The sequence below is a fragment of the Lacerta agilis genome, chromosome 8 (genome assembly GCF_009819535.1).
Source record: "Lacerta agilis isolate rLacAgi1 chromosome 8, rLacAgi1.pri, whole genome shotgun sequence".
In the NCBI taxonomy this organism is placed as follows: Eukaryota; Metazoa; Chordata; class Lepidosauria; order Squamata; family Lacertidae; genus Lacerta; species Lacerta agilis.
This window is the reverse complement of record NC_046319.1, coordinates 60,986,033-60,997,218: the sequence shown is the minus strand read 5'-3', so window position 1 is coordinate 60,997,218 and position 11,186 is coordinate 60,986,033. Positions and strand designations below refer to the sequence as shown.

General features: G+C 43.4%; 1 long non-coding RNA gene across 1 annotated transcript; it reads right to left on the bottom strand.

The window, feature by feature from the left end:
• Positions 1–426: 426 nt before the first annotated feature.
• On the bottom strand, positions 427–6,560 carry LOC117051446. The gene is made up of 2 exons (XR_004427182.1): positions 6,314–6,560; positions 427–1,459 (listed from the first exon to the last, which is right to left on the bottom strand). It is a non-coding gene; the product is annotated as an uncharacterized LOC117051446 (long non-coding RNA).
• Between the last annotated feature and the right edge of the window lie 4,626 nt (positions 6,561–11,186).

Genomic DNA, 11,186 nt, shown 5'->3' with positions numbered 1-11,186 from the left:
AAATATAGCTTTCAACAGGGATTAGACAAACGTATGCCGGAGAAGTCATTCCTATATAATATAGTCCACTATTAATGGTTTCTTAGAATTCCTGAGCAATGCCAGGTACAAGGCTGCTAATGTATAATAACAGTGACCTCATTTTCAATAGTAGATCCCAAGTTTCCCACTACAATAAGAAGAAGTCAGCAAACATACTTGGGCAGAGAGCAGAAGCAATGTTTTTATAAGCACAAAAAGGGGGGAGGACTAAAAGTGTGGGGTGGAGAGCAGACCTTGAAACACCTCAGTGAGCAAGAAATGCTGGCTCGCCGCTTTTTTGGTGATAGGAATGGGGAGGAAAATCAGAATGGGATATTCTGAAATGGGGCATGGCTGGCTAGTTACAGCCCTGCACAGGAACACTCTAGACTACAACAAAGGAAGGCTTTCCAGCCAAGAAGCTTTTATTTCATTCATTGACCCACCCTGCTTGGGGGATTACAGAAAACAAAGGCAGAACATTTGCAAACACTGCTTTTTATCTTGCATGGTTTTATCTTCCTGGACCATCTTCAGCCGACTTCTTGAGGTTTGCCACTTCAAAGGGTTGACATTCCACACCTGAATTTGCTGCCAATCAAGAGGCGACCTAATGAAGACCTGGATGCGACCTCAAATGACTCCTGAAGTTGGGTGGGTGGGTGGGATGCTTCACACAGGATAGCATGGCATTAACTGAAAGGCTTACATAAACAAGAGGTGGATGGTCATCTTCTGGGACCTTGGTTGACAGATTTAGGATGTCCATTGAGGGTGGCAGTCTAGGAGGCAGATCTGAGCCACGATGCCTCAGGACGGTTTCCTGACAGAAATAAACAGGAGCCTTGCAGTGCTTATGCACAACTCCTGTTTCTTCCTGGAGGGCCTGCCACAGCAAAATCCCAGTGGATTTGTGCCTCTTGTTAATTAGTGCACATGAGTAGGTGACACTTGGGTAGCCTATCTCAGGGATCTGATATGTCTTTGTGAAGATGCATTCTAGACCTGCATGCATCGCCTGCTGCGAGGACCATCTGAGCATGAGCCCACACATCTGGATTAAGTTCAAGAAGTCCTTCTGGTTTGCCTCTCATTCTGCAAATAAAGCAGCCATTGTGGTGAAGATGAAGCCAAAAGCCTTTGGACCATGAATATTGGTGCATGGCCCAAAATTGTGGGTTGGTTGTAGCTAGAGCATAGGCGCTGGCTGGATCATCGGCGGAGGGAAGGTTTCCCTAAAGGCAGATAAGAGATGAATTTGCCCTCCAAGGAATACCCTCATAGGAGTGACTCTCCAGGCTCAGTATACTCGGAGGAGATGGATCACAACCATCAGGAGTGGTAGCAGAAAGCAAGCTGGGCCATTGAGGGACATGGCTCTGTTAGTTTTTGGAGCAACAGTAGTTGTGGTTTGGGGAGCGTCTGCTGCTTCCTGACCCTAAAAGAGCAAATGAGAAGAGTATATGATACGGGGTCAGAGAAGTTCTCAACAAAACTGAAGGTCTACAGGGCACTTGGTTATGTTAGTTGACACAGTTGATACCTTACCAACATAGGAAGACTCATTATACCAAGTCAGACCCAATGATCCCTCTTGCTCAGTATGGTCTCCACAGGCTAGCAGCAGCTCTCCAGGGTTTCAGGCAGGGGACATTTCCAGCCCTACCTGAAGATACCAGGGATTGAACTTGCGATCTTCTGCATGCAAAGCAGCTGCTCTACCACTGAGCTACACCCCTTTCCTTCAAACAAAGCTCTCTTCCGCCTTGCATGAGAAAACTGCTCTCCCTGCATTCACATGCATCTTGACATGCTTTTGTTCCTTTCTGGAGCAAATAGAGGAAGTGCTGTTTACTCGCATTGAAGGTATCACAAACTTTTGAACTTTGCTTTTGCAACAGCCCTTACACTGGCAGTCAGAGAGCGCTGAATCTGGGCCAATGGGTTGTTTCCAATGCTAACCCATTTAAATTAATGAACATGACTAAGTTAGGGTACATTACTTTTAATGGGAAAACTCTGCACAAAACTTACTTGGACACAGCCTAATGGTCTTCCCAGATTGGATCTCTTTAGATCGAAGATGGGGAACCTGATGCCCTTCAGATATTGTTAGACTCTTACACCCATCACCAGGCTCCCCACTTGTAGAATGCTCTCCCCAGGGAGGCTCGCCGAGCGCCATCATTACATAGCTTTAGACGCCAAGCCAAGGCATGTCTGTTTCACCAGGCCTTTGGCTCTTAACTATCTGTGGCCTCCTTGAATGGGTAAAATGTGCAATCCTGCCTTTTAAAAACAGGATTGCCTTTGGGCGTTTTCCTTGTTTCTATTCTGTGCTGGTTTTAATGTATGTGTTTGTTTATAGATTACAAGTCCCTTTGCATTACCTTGGTCAAAAAGGGGACCAACAGATTTAATGAAGAAGAAGAAGAAGAAGAAGAAGAAGAAGAAGAAGAAGAACACCAACAACAACAACAACAACTGGAGAGTCTCAGATGTGACATCAGTGTTATGTCAAGTACAGTTATACTGTACCTTGGTTTTCGAACAGCTTAGTTCTCGAACGTTTTGGCTCCCGAACTCCGCAAACCGATAAGTGACTGTTCCGGTTTGCGAACTGTTTTTGGAAGCCAAACATCCAACGGGGCTTCCGCAGCTTCCGATGGGCTGCAGGAGATTCCTCCAGCTAATCAGAAGGCACACTTTGGTTTCCGAATGTTTTGGAAGTTGAACGGACTTCCGGAACGGATTCCATTCAACTTCCAGGGTACGACTATACTTCAAAATGTGGACTGCCACCCCAAAACAGACCCGGAGACAAAGGCTGATGAAGCAACAGATGTGCACCTATGTGCAGTAGCTTGTGGCTACACCCCCCACCCCCTCTGTCCTTCATCCAGAGAAGAAAGAGACATTTTTCAGAGTTCAAGAACACATTCAGGCAGCGGGGAAGCAGGGCCTGTATGAGGCCTCGGTAGACTCCATAGGGAAGCCCAAGGGCCTCATTTTGTTCTCAGTCCTGAGGTACCTTACTTCTGTGAGAAAGATACCACAGTAGCATGGTGCCACAGAAGTTTGCTGCATATGTAATGTGCCCGCCCTCATAAAAGGTTATTTTTCACTGCTATCTAATCGGCACCTATTTCCCGGGAGGTTTTACAACTGGCTGGTTGCCTCCCCCCAGCCGGCCCCCAGCAGCTGATGTTCTGGGCCTTGAGGTTGGCAGGCAAACAATAAAGAATGACAGGCCCTGCTCAAGGCAATGCCAGCACCTATTTCCTGTTATTCTAGCAGAGAAGGAAACCCAGGCAGAGAGTGATGCAACATTCAGAGAACTGCAGCGGTGGCAAGGGGACCGCGCCTCAAATACTAGGGAAATCAGATCCAGCCAGTACACCAGCCTTCTGCAACCTGGTGCCCTCCAGATGAACTATAATTCCCATCAGTTCCAGCCTGCACAGGTTATACCCTGGGAATAAAGTCCACTGGACTCAGTGGGGCTGCACTATATATTTAAAGCAGCAGCATGCAACTTAAAAAAAAGTCATGGCTTCCCCCTAATAATCCAAGGAACTGTGGTTTGTTAAAGGTGCTGAGGGTTGTTCCCTTCACAAAGCTACAATTCCCAGAGTTCCATGGGAAGAGGGAATTGTTAAACCACTCAGGGAACTGTAGTTCTGTGAGGGGAATAGGCGTCTCCTACCAACTCTTAGTACACTCCACAAACTACAATATTTTTTAAAAAGACTGAAAAAAGTAGTAAGGGTGTGGAACAAAGACGGCAGTGTATGAAAAGCTTGCTGAAATAGTGTCCATGTCTGTCTGAAAGCAAGCCAAGGAGCACATAGGCCTCCCATGGGGACAATGGCCACATTCGCCCCATATTTTTAAAGTGCTGTTATACCACTTTAAACAGTTATAGCTGTTAGAGTTGAACAGGCAGATATCCTAGAGATATCTGTTGCTATTTCCATGCATGCATGTTTTTTTGCACTGTGATTGTCCTTAAAAACGTCGCTCACCACGTACTTAACCCATTTTTATTATTTCCACTGGGGGGGGGACCTATGAACAAACATTTGTTGCCAGTGACCCATTTATGATCTCTTAAGGAGCTTCCTAGGCAGGAAATTAGAGAAAGTTAGTTATGTGGGTTAAGAGAAGGAAAGTGTTGTGTGTGATAAATTGCATCTATCAGAATGGCTGTGGCTCTAAAGCAGCAATCTGGTACTCACCCATGTTTACAGGCGGTAATTCTCAGTTGGCGATATATAATTTTCAGTTGGTCATCACCCATAAACCACAAGAGGTGAGTTTGAAGGTTTTGACAAGCATTGACTTTTCCAGTTTAGATTTTAAAAATGTCAGATAAACAGCAGCTTGCTTTATCAGCCCTCCCAAGGGGCAGTAGTGGAAAACTGCTGTTTAATCCTGTGAATATACCTTGTGGTCAGAAGCAGTGTCCGGGCAGAAAGCGGCAAAATGTCCAGGACATTTTAAACTGGCCAGTGTGCTTGTGCCATTAAGAACAGCTTGATAATGCTTTGTCTTATAGATGGTGAGCCCATGGTTCACCAGATGCTGATAGACTCAAGTTCCCATCAGCCCCAACCAGCATATCCAACGGCCAGGGGTGATGGGTGTTGTAATCTAGAAAATCTCTGAAGGACTACAAAGTCCCCCACCTGTTTTATCTCCCAAATGATGGAAACATTTTGCAGGCATATTTTTACACATGAGCTTTTTGTTAAAGGTATAAAAGTAGGCTACGTGGGATGGGGTGGACAGTTTCCCCTTTACACATATTTTTGTAAGGATCAAAGAAACATATCTCCCTTTGAATTCACCAGGGGTTATTTGTAAGGAGACCTGCACAGTATGTGCCGTGTTAAAAGTCCAATCCAACCAAATACACAGGGCTCATGTTAAAAAAAAAGAAAAAGAAAAAGAAAGTGTACATTGGACTAAAAATTTCTGACATTTTGAACCACTTAATTTCTCCCCGATCCCTATCAGTTCACATTTGGAGTCAGACCTATCTAGCTTTCACTTTCCATAACAATACACGAACAAAAACACAACCACCCCTTGAAATTCACACTTCTCTGTATTTTGCAATGCAGTTCTCCAGTCAAGTAGTGTATACAAATATGCATATGCTGTAACAACATTTGCACAAAAACGTGTATACTGTTGAAAATAACTCACCAAAATGCATTATATTAGGGGAAATTGCTTTGCAAAAATGTGTATGTTAGGCAAAATATATTAGGAGAAATGTACACTAAAATGCTAACGAACTTGCATTAACTTTTTAAATTGTAAACATGGAGAACTGAATTCCAGTTACAGGTAGGTAGCCGTGTTGGTCTGCCATAGTCAAAATAAAATAAAATAAAAAATTCCTTCCAGTAGCACCTTAGAGACCAACTAAGTTTGTTCTTGGTATGAGCTTTCGTGTGCATGCACACGAACTGAAGTTAAGCTTGGAAAAATGAACAACTGAAAGAAACCAAAATTGACAGAGTCCAATCTACAGAAACCAGCAGAGTCTAAGGGCACTTAACACTGGCTGGAGCATGCCTTTGCAAAATAAAAATTCCAAGCTTTATATCCATGGTCCTACTCTAGAATTGCCTCCTACATATAATGTACGACTCAGTCTACATTCCCCGTGTAAACTCACTTGGGACGGGAGTAAGCACTTCTGAACTCCGTGCAGGACATACAGGTGAAACTCGAAAAATTAGAATATTGTGGAAAAGTCCATTTATGTAAGCAATTGTTTTCATTATCTACTGGAGTTTAATATATGAGATAGACTAATGACATGCAAAGCGAGGTATGTCAATCCTTTGTTGGTTATAATTGTGATGATTATGGTGTACAGCTGATAAAAACCCCAAAGTTGAAATTTGGGGTTCTCATCAGCTGTACGCCATAATCATCACAATTATAACAAAGGCTTGACATATCTCACTTTGCATGTCATAATTCTATCTCATATATTAGTTTCACCTTTTAAGTTGACTTACTGAAAGAAATGAACCTTTCCACGATATTCTAATTTTTCGAGTTTCACCTATACATCCAAGGAAATATGCACAGGATTGGGCTTTGCATTTCAGAAACAGGTGGTATTAAATATGTTCAGTTCCTATGTATGAATGCCGCCTCTACTCCCCCAAACTGTAGCCACTACATAAACACAGCCTTCTTTCAGTACCCAAAATTGAAGCAACTGAAAATTCTCATTTCAGTTGTCACATCCAATAAGACCAGTCCTTACCTCACTGGCAACAGCCAGAGTCAGATTCATCAGTAGCACAATACCAATGATCAGGATGGCCTTCATGGTGAAGCTGTCTCAGAGCTCTGATGGATGGAACTTTTTGCAAGGGGAGCTGCCTTCTCTGAGAGAAGACGCTCAAGAGGTTTCACACTGTAGATAGAAAAGAGGCAGGAGGAGTCCACCAATCACAAACTCCTCTGATTGCTGCTTCCTACATGGCTCTCTAACATTAGCTGGTGATGTGTGTGCGTGTTTGCATGTGTTCTTCAGAATAGATTTATGGGGGGCCTCCAAAACTTCCTGTAAGACACTGGAATTCTGCTAACCTAAATGGAATATAATAGCAGCAACTCGGTGCTCTGAATTCCAGCAAATGGATAAAAAAAAGTCTCTGATGCACAAGAGGGCTACTCCTTTGATAGTAGATTTTAGTTTTATTTGTAGCATGTCCTAGTGGGAGGGCTCCAGCCGTTCAACAATGTGGGTCCCTTTCTCCATAGAGCTGTATGTACTGCTGCTAATTGTGGGTTTTTTTTAATGGAGTTTGTCTCTCTTATCTATAGCACTTAATTCTGAGCTTTGCCCTCATGCTCCTTGTTTTGTACAATTGTACTTCACCATCAGCCAACATATATACTGGTAACTACATCGTGCTTTACTTAGCAAGGTTGTTGTGTAGGTGTTTGAATGCTCCCCTTTCTATTGGGTTCATTGTGGTATCAGGCTGGTTATACACACTTCTGCTTTCAATTCTTGTTCTGCTTGCAAAAATTTCTGGGTGGCCATACTGCTTCTTTTACAGTCACACATGTCCCAAAACTCCATGCTGCAATCCTGTAACAGTTTACACCACAAATGTACCAGTTTAGCTTTTTGACCCACGTTTGTTGTGGCAATAATGCAAGGAGTGATAATAAGTGGGGTCTACAACAACATACAGCAGTGTGGAGTGCTCCCCTTCAGGCAGCAGCGGATGGCATGGTGGGGCTGAGATATCTTACCTTACCTCCTGATGGGTCAGTCGCTGCTGCTCACTGGGGGTTGGGGAGCAAGGGAGTGGAGAAGTCAGTGCAGTGCAAACACACCAGCAGAGCCATTTAGGTGGTCCTCCCAGTGAACTCACACTACCTTCCCAACTGCTTCACTTCTCTTCTTCCCTGTAAACAACAGTAATGCACCTGTAGGGAAGTCAGGTTAGCGTCACCATGCCATTCGCTACTATGTTCAGTGTTCCAGCCAGTTGTATCCTCTTCCAGGAGATTCCATTCCACCCCCTCGCCAAGTGTTCTGTTCTGCTCTCCCTCTGCCCCTTCCACTCAATAGTAAGTTGGCATTCCCTGGCCACTCACTGAGCATGCTCATTCCTATTTTTAGTTGCCTATCATTAGGGCAGAGCTTTCCAAACTGTGTCATGACACGTTAGCGTGTTGGTTGCAGTGTGTGGGTGTGCTACACAAACGCTCCCCATGCTCTGCGTTAGGGTTTCCCCCACCAAGACTGCTGCACGTCTGCAAAAGCTTGGGGGTTCCCCAAGCTTGCTGATACCTCTCTTGTGGGTGGTGGCATTTTAGGTGGAATTCATTGTGCTAAGTCCATTGGTCCATCAACACAAGCATTTCTGCTTGCTAGATGGAACAATCTTCCCTCTCCTTGCCCTGCATGCTGTTCTGGAAGTTCTCCCAATCTTCTAAAGCAGCTTTCTCAACCTTGGATCCCCAGATGTTTTTGGCCTACAACTCCCATCATCCCTAGGTAGCAGGAACAGTGGTCAGGGATGATGGGAGTTGTAGGCCAAAAACATATGGGGACCCAAGGTTGAGAAACTCTGTTCTAGAGTGTATCTGGGGCAACTGGAGGAGCACAGGGGGAAAGGGAGGTAGGAAAGGCCTGTTGTGCTAGCAGGAGTCATTGGCTGACTCCTGTTAGTGCAACAAGTTAACTGAATCCAACCCTTTGGCCAGGGCCATTTTTAGATGAAGAGAAGCCCTAGGCTACTCGTGAGGCCCCTCCCAATCCCCCACCCTCAAGACTAGAAGAAAATGGAAGAGTGTTATAAACAAAATTGAGTGAAGCCAAGGATGATGATGGGTATTTAAAATTCTGCAATTCACAATTTCTCCTCTGAAGGACATGAGAAAACTTCATCAAAATTTGTTTCAGTGTGTCACTTTCAATGTACAGAATGCTCAGTGTGGACAACCTCTTGAGACATTGTGGCACTTAATTCATTTTTAATTCTTTTGAGTCTTGAAAAACTTCTCTCTCCCGAGCAGTTAGTGACCATAAAGCTAAGAAATAGCCACAAAATTGCTTCCACATTAGGAAAGGTCATCTGAATTTTTTCCTTGTACAGTATATAATTTGATAAAGGTCTGTATGAGTGCTCTGCTGTAAGCCTATGGCTTTGTCTCACGTACAGGTGAAAGTGCAAAAGTTCATCAATAAGTTTCAGGTCAATATCTTCTGGGTATGTTTCCATCAACAGTTCAACACCCTGCTGAATTTCTTGCTTAGATGCTATCAGAATAGCAAGAACAGAAAAACAATTGTGCAACATCACTGTACACAGTACTTTTAAAATTGGCTTCAAGTGCATCTAATATAGAAATAAAGGATTTATCCTAAATTTTTCTATTGAAGAAAGTGCATCTAAGGCATCAGGTGCACTTCTGTAATTTCTTTGCCATTCCCTCACTCTTTGTCTCCTTGTTTTGTCGTTAACATTTGGCAAGGTGGCTTTTGCTTGTTTCTCAAGCTCATCAAAATATTCTCTAATTTTCCTTTAAAAAATCCAGAAGTGAACTGTACAAACTTGCACAAGAACTCAATCACAGGTCTGATTTCTGAAGAGCTTTGCTGACCTTGTGAAAATGACCTAGCACATGGATAAGATTCTGCAGACTTTGGTTGTGAATTAGGGCCCCACAAAAATATTTCAAGTTGGGCCCCAGAGTTTCAAATTGGGCCCCACTGGCTGGCTCTGAGTCTCATAGTTGCTGGGCCCGAGTTGCCTTGCCCTCGCATGAAATATTGGGCTTGCAATTTTGGGAGAGGGGAGTCCCCATAGATTTGGGAGAGGGGAGTCCCCATAGATTTAGAGGCCCTAGGCTTCAGCCTACTTAGCCTATACATAAATCTGACACTGCCTTTGGCTACATATGGAACAACACTCAAGATTATTGAGTTTGCTGTTAGTACACATGGTGCAGGGGTATTAGGAAGGAGAAGCACCTTAATGTCATTCGTTTTGGACAGGAGTAGATATGGTGCTCAGAGTTGCATTATTTATTTCAGTGATGAGGAAGTAGTAGCACTCAAATGTTCCTCATTCCTCATTCCTGGCACTCAAAAGACAACAGAGTCAGTGCTAGGCAACCCTGCATAGGGATGACACTATAAATGGATCTTTGCTGCTGACAGACAAATATATTGAAGCAGCTCAGTTCTGATGAAGATGCAATTTGGCACGAGGTAGTGGCAGATGAGTTTATTTTTAATGTTTTTAGTACAATTTAAATTTGCAAATATCCACTCCGTTAAAGTTCTTAATATAGGTTAATAGCTGCTTGGGAATTGTAAGAAACCAAAAAAAAAAAAATGTGCAGGTTTGAAAATGGTGGTTAAAATCTGCAGTTTTGAAAGATTGAGTATGCCATCTCAGTATGTCACCTTGATTCAAAATGGTGTCCATCTGTATCCAGATATAAATGAAAACATGCTCTTTGATCTCTGGAACCATTGTGCAAAATTTGGTTATGATATCTTCAGAGGTGTCCAAATGCATAGGGGGAAATTCCCCCCACCCCACCCCAAGATTATTGCTTCTCAGTATGCTACAATTTTACAATATTCTCTAGTAGGCCTTTGATATCTTACCAGTTTCATTAGACTATTCATTTTTATAGCAATTTCCACCCTGGTCTGGCAGAATTTTTCCATGTACTTGCAAAGGTAACCCAGCAGTTGTTATTATATATAACACACAACCTTGCATAGAACTAATTATCTTAACATGCGGGCAAGCTAGTCTGGGATGAGACACTCCTTAAAGTATTTTTATGACACATTCTTACACAAGATAAATGTCTACATAACAAACATCAAACTGACCCTATGTCTAAAAAATGCTGGAGGGACTGTGTGCATAGAAGTCCCTATATTTTCAACATTCAAGCTGTGAGTGCCATTGCGAATGTAGTCAAAATGACACCATCCACATGCAAAAGAGGGAAGTATCAGCAAGCTTTGGGGAACCCCAAAGTTTGCAGAAGTAAAATAAATAAGGAGGGAAGCCCTTTAGAAGTGGGTGTGCATGTGGGAAGCAAATTGGGGAAATGTAGTGGTAGAAATGGAACGTCCTGAAACAGGGTATGGCTTCTGGCATCATAAGAAAAGCCAGTTGGGTCACACCAATGGCCCATCTAGTCCAGCATCCTGTTCTCACTGTGGCCAACCAGATGCCAGTGTGAATCCCACAAGCAGGGCATGAGCACAAGGACATGCTCCCCTCCTGCTGTTTCCAGCCATTGGTATTCAGAAGCATACAGCCTCCAAACTGTAGAACATAGTCATTGTATCTAGTAGCCATTGATAGCTCTTACCTCCATGAATTTGTCTAAGCCACCTTTGAAGTTATCCAAGTTGTGGGCCATCATTGCCTCCTGTGGAAGTAGGGTTGCCATACATCTGGAATTTCCCAGACATATCCGGAATACTGCAGTTGCAAGCAGTGTCTGGGAGGGAATTGGTTAAAGAATTGCCTGGGGAAATCCGGATGTATGACAGCCCATGTCGGCAGTGTCATTTTTGTCGATTTCCCTCAGAAAAAGCTCAAAAATGTCCAAAAATTCAGCAACTTTGCAAAATAAAA